The sequence below is a fragment of the Equus asinus genome, chromosome 20 (assembly GCF_041296235.1).
Source record: "Equus asinus isolate D_3611 breed Donkey chromosome 20, EquAss-T2T_v2, whole genome shotgun sequence".
NCBI lineage: Eukaryota > Metazoa > Chordata > Mammalia > Perissodactyla > Equidae > Equus > Equus asinus.
The window spans coordinates 26,213,611-26,223,529 of NC_091809.1; positions in this window are offsets into that span (position 1 = coordinate 26,213,611).

Consider the following 9,919-nt stretch of genomic DNA (forward strand, 5'->3'; position numbering starts at 1 on the left):
GTGGGCTCTACACGAGTGGGGCTTGCATTAGGTGTTTGGGGTTCAAGGTATCAGGGCTTTGATTAATGATCTCAAAAAGTAAATGTAATTCTATGATTTGGTATCCCAATCATTCTTATCTAGAAAGCAGAAGAATGGAATGGGGCTATAACTAATAGATCAAGAAGCAACAGTCACCTGTGCCAGAATAGTGAGATGTTTGGTAATTTCTGTAGTTTTGACAATTTTCTTGTATAATCCAGGTACAGACGTGGTAGTGGTCTCATGTTGGTCTTATTCCATCACAACAAATAAACCCATGTGATGTTGGTTGTCTGTAAGATAATTTACATTCGACGGCAAAACAACATAGCCTTTGATGTGATGGCCATGCCAGTACTGTCTGTCCAGCTCCTACCTTGCAGAGTGTGCTTTCTCTCTCCGGCACCATTTCTAGTCTTTTATGGAAATTAGCTTGGTACACAAAGATTAATTCAGTAAAACCCCAGCAAATTCTATAAAGTAGATATATTTCCTATCTTATTAAAAAAGCAAGTGAGGGCAGTAATTTCAGTAAACTTCCGGTGGTCACAAAAACTAGTAAATGACAAATAAGAGATTGAATTAAAACCCATACCCCTTGGGTCAGAGATCATGCTCTTGATGCAATTCCAATTTTGGAGCATTTCATCTCTGCCCAGTGTTTTAAGCCAGAAGTTGGCAAAGCTTTTCTACAAAAGAGCCAGATAGTAAATTTGCTCATTTTGGCAGTCTGTATGATCTCTGTCACAGCTACTCAGTTCTGCCATTGTCCCACTAATAAGCAGCCATGAATGTGTAAACATACAGGCATGGATGTGTTGCAATTCAACTTAATTTACAAATACTGGTGGAGGACCAGATTTGGCATGTGGGTCATGGGATACTGACCCTGGCTCTAGTCTGTAAACTAATTCATTACACACAAAAGTAACCAAGGCACTCTAGGCTTTTGCTGTAGATGCTTGAAAAAGCAAGACCAAGGGGAGTTCTCCTGTCTCATCCTCTGCTTGAGATCTAATTTCTCGGTGTGTTGTATGTCTCCATGAATGGGACACAGGCCGGAGATAGAGTAGCAAGATAGTCCACATAGAATGTTGTCAGCACAGTGGTGGGCTAGGAAGCTCCAAGCTCCTGTTCACCCACAGAAACACTGAGGGCAAGAAAACAGCAGAAACTTTTTTTCTTTTAAAGATTGTCACCTGGGCTAACAACTGTTGCCAATCTTCCTTTTTTTTTTTTTTCCTGCTTTATTTCCCAAACCCCCTCGGTACATAGTTGTATATCTTAGTTGCAGGTCCTTCTAGTTGTGGGATGTGGGATGCCGCCTCAACGTGGCCTGACGAGCAGTGCCATGTCGGGGCCCAGGATCTGAACCCTGGGCCGCCACAGCAGAGCGCGCAAACTTAACCACTCGGCCACGGAGCCAGCCCCAGCAGAAACTTCTGAAGCAACTTTGCAGAGTCTGGAAAACAGTCAGAGGTTTACAGCAGCCAGGTGAATGCCTAATCAAGAAAAAGCCATCTTCGGGGGCAGCCCATGGCCGAGTGGTTGAGTTTGCGCACTCCGCTTCAGCAGCCAAGGGTTTTACCGGTTCGGATCCTAGGCACAGACATGGCACCGCTCATCAGGCCATGCTGAGGCGGCGTCCCATGTAGCACAACCAGAGGCACTCACAACTGGAATATACAAGTATGTACTGGGGGTCTTTGGGGAGAAGAAGGAAAAAAAATTAAATCTTTAAAAAAAAGTCATCTTCAAATGGTAGGAAAGCTTAGTGGGTTTTTGTGGGTTTTTTTAAAGATTTATTTTTTTCCTTTTTCTCCCCAAAGCCCCTCGGTACATAGTTGTATATTCTTCATTGTGGGTCCTTCTAGTTGTGGTATGTGGGACGCTGCCTCAGCGTGGCTTGATGAGTAGTGCCATGTCTGCACCCAGGATTCGAACTGACAAAACACCAGGCTGCTTGCAGCGGAGCGCATGAGCTTAACCACTGGGCCACAGGGCCAGCCCCAAGCTTAGTGGTTTTTACTCATCCCACCTGACCCTCTCCCCAGCACAGCAGTGGCCTTGGTCTGGAAGCAGTGGCAGCCTGGTTCCCACTTTCCTCCCCTGAACCCAAGGGAGAAGAGCGGACCTTATTTGTAAATTAGTCTGTATGTTTCTTCCGACACGAGGCACTTGGCTCTGTTTCACCTGGCTAGGAACTCAGGTGGGAAGAGCAGCCTGAACGGCTTGTAAAAGCTGTGCGAGGACTGAGATGCCTAGGGCAGGGGTTTGTGGGTGGAGACCTGCAGTATAGCAGCTGAGGGGAAGCTAGAGTGACGCTCCTTGGGAAGTTAGGACATTTCACAGCAGCTGTGTGCAGGGGAATTCAGAAGGCCGCTGCGTGCCCAAGGAAGACGCGTGTTCAAAAAGCTAAGGAGAGGGCCGGCCCGGTGGCGCCCCGGTTAAGTTCTCACGTTCCGCTTCTCGGCGGCCCAGGGTTCGCCAGCCCGGATCCCGGGTGTGGACATGGCACCGCTTGGCACACCATGCTGTGGTAGGCGTCCCACATGTAAAGTAGAGAAAGATGGGCACGAGGAGGAAGACTCAGGGCCAGTCTTCCTCAGCAAAAAAGAGGACTGGCGTTAGCTCAGGGCTAATCTTCCTCAAAAAAAAAAGCTAAGGAGAGCTTAAGCTTTCACTTCAGGCTCAGAACAAGCCTAGCTAAGTGTTGAAGGAGTGGCCCAGACCAGAGGTAACCGGCAAAGACTGGGAGAGCTCCTGACATTCAGGAGACTCTCAAAACATTAGCTAAACACCAGCTAGAGGAGCAGAGGCTTTGCTGATCGCACACAAGGAATGGTGCCTGCAAAAATAATTTGGAAAAGGCTACTGCAGCTTTCAACAATTTATAGGATTGCGGGGCCGGCCCCATGGCCGAGTGATTAAATTTGCTGGCTCCGCTTCAGCGGCCCAGGGTTTCATCGGTTCAGATCCTGGGCGCGGACATGGCACTGCTCATCAGGCCATGTTGAGCCAGCGTCCCACATGCCACAACTAGAAGGACCCACAACTAAAAATACACAACTGTGTACCAGGGGGCTTTGGGGAGAAAAAGGAAAATTTTTTTTAAAAAAATCTTAAAAAAAATAAAGGATTGCAAACCCTGGGGAAGGGAAAGAATCTGATTTCCAGAGTTACCACATTAAAATAGTCAAATGTCCAATTTTTAACAAAAATATCACAGGACATACAAAGAAACAGAAAAACACAGCCCATTCGAAAAAACAAAATAAATTGACAGACACTGAAGAAGCCAGACTTCAGACTTACTAGACAAGGAGTTTTTTTTTTAAAAGAGAGCATAGAAAACAATAAAGAAGATCGACAAAATTGACAAACCTTTAGCTAAATTGACTAAGAAAAAATGAGAGGAGGTGCAAATTATTAAAATAAGAAACAAAAGTGGGGACGTCATTACCAATTTTACAGATAGACAGGAGTATAGGAGAATACCATGAACAATTAAACACAAATAAATTGGATAATCTAGGTGAAATGGACAAATTCCTAGAAGCACACAACGCACAAAAACTGAATCATGAAGACAGAGAAAATCTGAATAGACTTACAACCAGTAAGAAGCTTAATCAAAAACCTCACAAGGGACCAGATGGCTTCAGTGGTGAATTGCACAACACATCTAAAAAAGAATGAACACCAATCCTCAAATTCTCCAAAAAATAATTAAGAGGAGGAACAATTCCTAACTCAAGAGGCCGGCGTTGCCCTGATAACCAAAGTCAGACAAAAACACTGCAAGAAAAGAAAACTACAGACGAATATCCCTGATGGATACCAATGCAAAAATCCTAAAAAAGAAAAGAAAATAGCAAACCAATTCAGCAACATATTAAAAGCATTATATGCCATGACAAGTGGGGTTTATCCACAAATGCAGGGATGGTTCACCATGAAATCAGTGTAATACACAACAGAGTGAAGGGGGGGGATTATATGATCATCTCAATTGCTGCAGAAAAGGCATTGACAAAATTCACCACCCTTTCATGATTAAAAAAACGTTAACTAGGAATAGAAGTAAACTACCTCAACATAATAAGGGGCACATAAGAAAAGACCACAGCTAGCATCATACTCGATGCAACACTGAAAGCTTTTCCTCTAAGATCAAGAACAAGACAAGGAAGCCCACTTTCATAACTTCTATTCAGCACAGTCTAGCCAGAGCTATTAGACAGAAGAAAGAAAGAAAAGTCACCCAAATTAGAATGGAAAAAGTAAAATTATCTGTGTTCACAGACAGCATGATCTTATATGTAGAAAAACTCTAAAGATTCCACAAAAAAACTGTTAGAACTAGTAAATTCAAATTTGCAGGATACAAAATCAACATGCAAAAATCATTTGTGTTTCTGTACACTAACAACAAACAATTCAAAAGGGAAATTAAGAAAACAATTCTATTTACAATAGCATCAAGAAGAAGAAAATATTTAGGAATAAACTTAACCAAGGAGGCAGAAGACTTGTGCGCGGGAAACTACAAACGTTGCTGAAAGAAATTGAAGACACCAATAAGTGGAAAAATATCCTGTGTTCCTGGATTGAGAGACTTAAAATTAAGCTGGCAGTACTACCCTAAGTTATCTACAGCTTCTGCAGTCCAACAGTGTTTTTAGCAGAAATAGAAAAAAATCTATTCTAAAATTCATATGGAATCTCTAGGTACCCCAAATAGCCAAAACAGTCTTAAAAAAGAAAAAGTTGGAGACCTCGCACTTCCTGATCCCAAAACTCACTCAAAGCTTCAGTGATCAAAACAGTGTGACACTGGCATAAGGACAGACAAACAGAGCAATGGAATAGAATTAAGGGTCCAGAAATTAAACGATACGTCTATGGTTAATTGATTTTCAGTAAGGGTGCCAAGACCATTCAATGGAGAAAGGACAGTCTTTTCAACAAGTAGTCTTGGCACAACTGGATATCTACATGCAAAAGAATGAAGTTAGACCTTTATCTTGTGCCATATACAAAAATTAACTCAAAATGGATCAAAGACCTAAATGTAAGAGCTAAAATATGAAACAGAAGAAAACATGGGAAATCATAACATTGGACTTGGCAGAGATTTCTTGGATATGACACCAAAAACACAGGCAGCAAAAGCGAAAATAGACAATTGAAACTATATCACTGAAGGAGAGTGATGGGAACCCTCGTTGATAGCCGGTCAATCAGAAGTACCAGTGGCAACCTGAGACTTGCGACCAGCATCTGAAGTGAGGGCAGGCTTGTGGGGCTGAGCCCACAAACCTGTGGGGTCTGATGCTAAGTCCAGGTAGTATCTGAATTAGAGAGAATTGGTGGTTAGTGTCAAACTTGGGTGGTGGAGGGGAAAAAACAGGTCAGCTGGGCAGGGAGGTCCATCGTGGTCTCAGGTAGTAGGGACCAGTCCGGGTTGGCCAGGCCAATCTAGGACACAACGAAGTCTCATATAGGGGTGATCACACATGACCAGCCAGAAGGGTTCTGGACAGACAGGATACTCTGGATAGGCCGTGGTCTGAAGTAGGAGGGACCAGCCCAGGCCAGCTACAGAGGGCCAGTACAGGCGCCACAACTCCAGGTAGCAGGGACAAGACCAGGCAGGCCAGGCCATGGCCTCATAGGGGGAGGACTACTCTGGGCCATCTGAGGAGGTCCAAGGCTGACACCATTGTGAAGTCATGTTCTCATATAGAGGACACCAGGCCATGCTGGCTGCGAATGTCCAGGACAGGTACCCCAGGCCAAGTACCAGTCTCATGTAGACAGAACCAAGGCAGGCCAGCCCAGAGTTCTAAGATAGACACCCTGGCCAAGCCGAGCTCCCATATTTGGAGGGACCAGGTCAGGCCAGCCAGGGTGGTGAATACGGGCACTGCGGCCAAACCAAGGTCTCATGTAGGAGCCACCAGTCCCAGGTGGCCAACTAGATCCAGGGCAGACACCCTATCTGGCCCTGATCACATAGGGGGCCTCAGGCTGGGCCACCCGTGGAGGTCCAGATGGACATTCGTGGAGCCATGGGCTCATGAAAGAGAGACTGATAACAAAATACCATAGCCTGGCTGGCTTAAACCACCTTCCTCATAGTTGTGGCTGGGAGTCCGAGATCAGGGGGCCAGCATGGTTGGGTTCAGGCGGGAGCCCTCTGCCTGGCTTGCGTTCAGCCCTGTTTTCAGAGTCCTCGCATGGCAGGGGCGGAGGGAGCAAGGGAGTCCTGGAGAGAGAGCTCTCTTGTCTCTTCCCCTTCTCATCTGGGTGTTAGTCCCAACATGAGGGCGCCACCCCAGGCCTTCATCTCACCGAATCACCTCCCAAGGGCCCCGCCTCCAAATACTATCACTTAAGGACTGGGGGTACTCACATGAGGGCTCACATCACATGTGAATCTGGGGGACACAAATATTCAGTCCATAGCAGAGACCCTGCTGGTCTGCCAGGGAGGTCCAGGATGGACACCACTGCAGAGCCACTGTCTCCTGTGGGAGAGACCAGTCCAGGCTGGCCAGGGGGGAGTAGTTGGGTCTCTTGTAGGAGCCACCAAGCCAGTCCCCTGCTCAGGAGGAAGACTTAGGAAAATCCTCTGCAGGCATATCCAGTAACCAGGGAGTTTTGGGGGGAGGGTGCTGTGAGCTCAGCCATGGCCGCAAGAAGGGCCTGGTAGTTGGGGGCACCCCCACACCACCAAGGGGGAGTTAGAAATATTTGGGGGGCTGCTTTCTACAACCAAGCACCAGTCAGTACTGCGTCTGCTGCTCAGACGCCCTCCCTGGGCCTCTTGCATGGCCTGGATGGGCCTCCCCTTCAGAGGGGAACTCAAAACATTTGGGGAAGGCCCATCCTAAAAGCAGGATCCCCAAGACATGGGGTGGCCAGAGGGCTCCACACAGCCTCCCCGGCCCCCGCCAGGCCCAGTTTCTGGTAGGGGACTAAGAAAGCTTTAAGGGGTACTTCCACTGCTTGGGATCTGTTATGGATTGAACTGTGTCCCCCAAAACTCGCATCTTGAAGTCCTACCCCCAGCACCTCAGAATGTGATACTTGGAAATAGGGTCACTGCAGATCTAATTAGCTCGATGAGGTCATCGGGGTCGGTCCTCGTGCATCATAACTGGGGTCCTTATGAAAAGGGGAAGTTTGGACACACACATACACACAAGGAGAATGCCATGTGAAGGTGAAGGCCACCTGCGAAGGCCGGAGGGGACCTCCGTGTGCCTGCCAGCCCGCCGCTGCAATGTCCAGATGCCGCTCTCCCCTGGACTGCAGTGACAAGTTCAGGGAGCCCTTCCGGAGGCGGCGTGGGTCGCAGCCGCGACGACATCCCTACGGGCCTCCTGGAACTCGGCCCTGGGCCCCGCGGGGTCCGGACCCCAGCCCGCGCCCGCGGCAGCCGAGCTACGGGGCCGATGCGAAAGCGGCCGCCAGGTGGCGCCGACAGCCTGCGCGTCCCGCACGGACCTGGACACCCCCACCCCCGCCCCAACCCCGGCGCCACCTGTCTGGGTGTCATTCTAACCGTGCTTCTGGGCCCTCAGCGGCCAGGGGGTGGCCTGGGGGGTCCGGGGCACCGTCCACGGAACTCCCTGGGTGGCCGGGGCTGACCTCAGCCTCAAGAGAGGGACTTGGACATTTTTCAGGGGGCGCCCCCAGGACGGGGCCCCCCGCAGGACTGTGGCCCGCTGTGGGCGCCCTCTCCGGGCCTCCCTGCCATCCTGGCTCAGTGTCCCTCCCCCAAGAGGATTTGAGAATACTTTGGGGAAGCCTGTCCGGTGACTCAGCCCCACACGGGAGGGACTTCGGCTGGGCCCAGGACACCTTCCAAGGTGGTCCCTAGCCCACCTGGCGGATGCCTTCCTCTAAAAGGGCGGTTGGAAACCTTTTCCAGAGGCCTATGTGATGAATAGGCCCCACGGTGACTATGGCTGTGCCCAGAACACCCCCCGGGCCTCCCTGGATGGCTAGAGCCAGTTAGCCTCCTCCAGAGGGAGACTTAGAAAAATGGGAAGGGGGAGGCATCCAGCAACTGGACCCCCTGTGGGTCTGTGGGTAGGACTGGGGGGCACCCTAAGCCGGGCTGATGGCCCTCATCCCTGGGGCAACTTGGAAACCTTTTTGAGAGTCACAACACCAACACGGGACTGTGGCCATGTCCACACGCCTGCCCTTGGCTGACTCCCTGGCCCAGGCTGGTTCCCACCCACAAAGGGGGCGCCTCGGAAAACAAGGCCGTAAACAGGACCACAGCCCGCCTCTGGCTGCCCACCTTGGCCTCCGTAGCTGGCCAGACTGATCCAGCCTTCTCAAGGGGACCTAGAAATGTGTTGTTGGAGAGCCTCCAGTGACCAGGCCTTTAGTGGACATTGGGCGGACCTGGGGCACTCTCACTGGGCCTTCCCGGTTGGCCCACACACATCCTCAATCCTGGCCCCACACAGGCCGTGGGCAGGCCCAGGCCCTCCCTCTATGGGTATTCCTACCCAAGGCCCTGTGCTGGGCAGTGGCCAGGCTGAGGTGCCATTGGGCCTCCCAATTGCTGGGACGCAAGGGTGACAGCACCTGAGCCCATGGCACCGGGTCAACTTTTCCAGCCCAGGGCAGTGCCTCCCCTTCGGTTGGGGACGTGGGTGTGTTTTCAGGAGGCACCACCAGGTGCCATGGGCTAATACCAGGCCCTGGCGCCCACCCTGCATGTCTCTGGCTAGCCTGTGGCTGTCCCCACTTCCAAGGACACCTTAGGTTTGCGGGGATGCATCCAGTGATTGGGCCCCAAGTGGGACTGAGGGAGGATGCAGGGTGACCTCCATGGGTCTCCTTGGACAGCCCAGGACAATGCCCTGGGTTTGGATACATTTTCAGGAGGCGCGTGGATGACTGGACCCAAGATGCCATCCCTGGGCTGCACTGCGTGGCCCAGCCCCATCCCTGCCCCAGAAGAAGGCTTATATGCAATTGTGGTGGGCGCCTCCTAAGACTGGGCCGATGCAGGACAGCAGACGGCCCTGGGGCACATGCCCCATAGCACCCTGGCCGGCTCCCCTGACTTCCCCTCCTGGAGGGAAACTGTAAAGTTTTCAAGAGGGGCATCCAGCAAACGGAGCCCATGTGCGATGGCAGTTAGATTGGGGGGCCCTCCTTGGGCCTCTCGGGTCCATCTCTTTATAGGGAGAGACTTAGAAGACTTTTCAGGAGGCACATCTGGAGCGCCTGCCCTGATGGCCTAGTGGTTAAAGTTCGGTGCACTCCACTTTGGTGGCCTGGGTTCAGTTCCCTGGTGCAGAACCGCACCTCTCATCTGTCAGTAGCCACGCTGTGGTGGCGGCTCACATCGAAGAACTAAAAGAACTTAGAACTATGTACTGGGGCTTTGGGGGTGGAGGGGTGGAGAAAAGGAGGAAGATTGGCTACAGATGTTAGCATAGGGCAAATCTTCCACAGCAAAAAAAAAAAAAAAAAACTCATCCAGCCCTAAGCCCCATTTGTGACCTCATCCAGGGCCAGGGTGTCCTCCCCCGGGGTCGTCACCAGCCCAGGCTCATGTCTGTCTTTCCCTAAGAGGGACTTAGAAATATTTTCCAGAGGCTCATTGACAGTCAGGGGTCCACACATCCGAACACTGGTCTCCACCTGGGCCTCCCCAGCTTCCATGGGCCTCAAGGGACCTGCACAGGGCTCTGCTGACTGGAGGCAAGCCACTTCCTTGACTTTAACCTCATCCCAAGGTCTCCTTCCTCTATCACAGAGCCCAGGGCACAGCAGCACCAGAGGGTGCCGGCTGTCCGCCTGGCTCCTGGGAGGCCCACAGCTATAGCCCCCCTGTCCAAGGCCTGGTGCTGGGACCTGC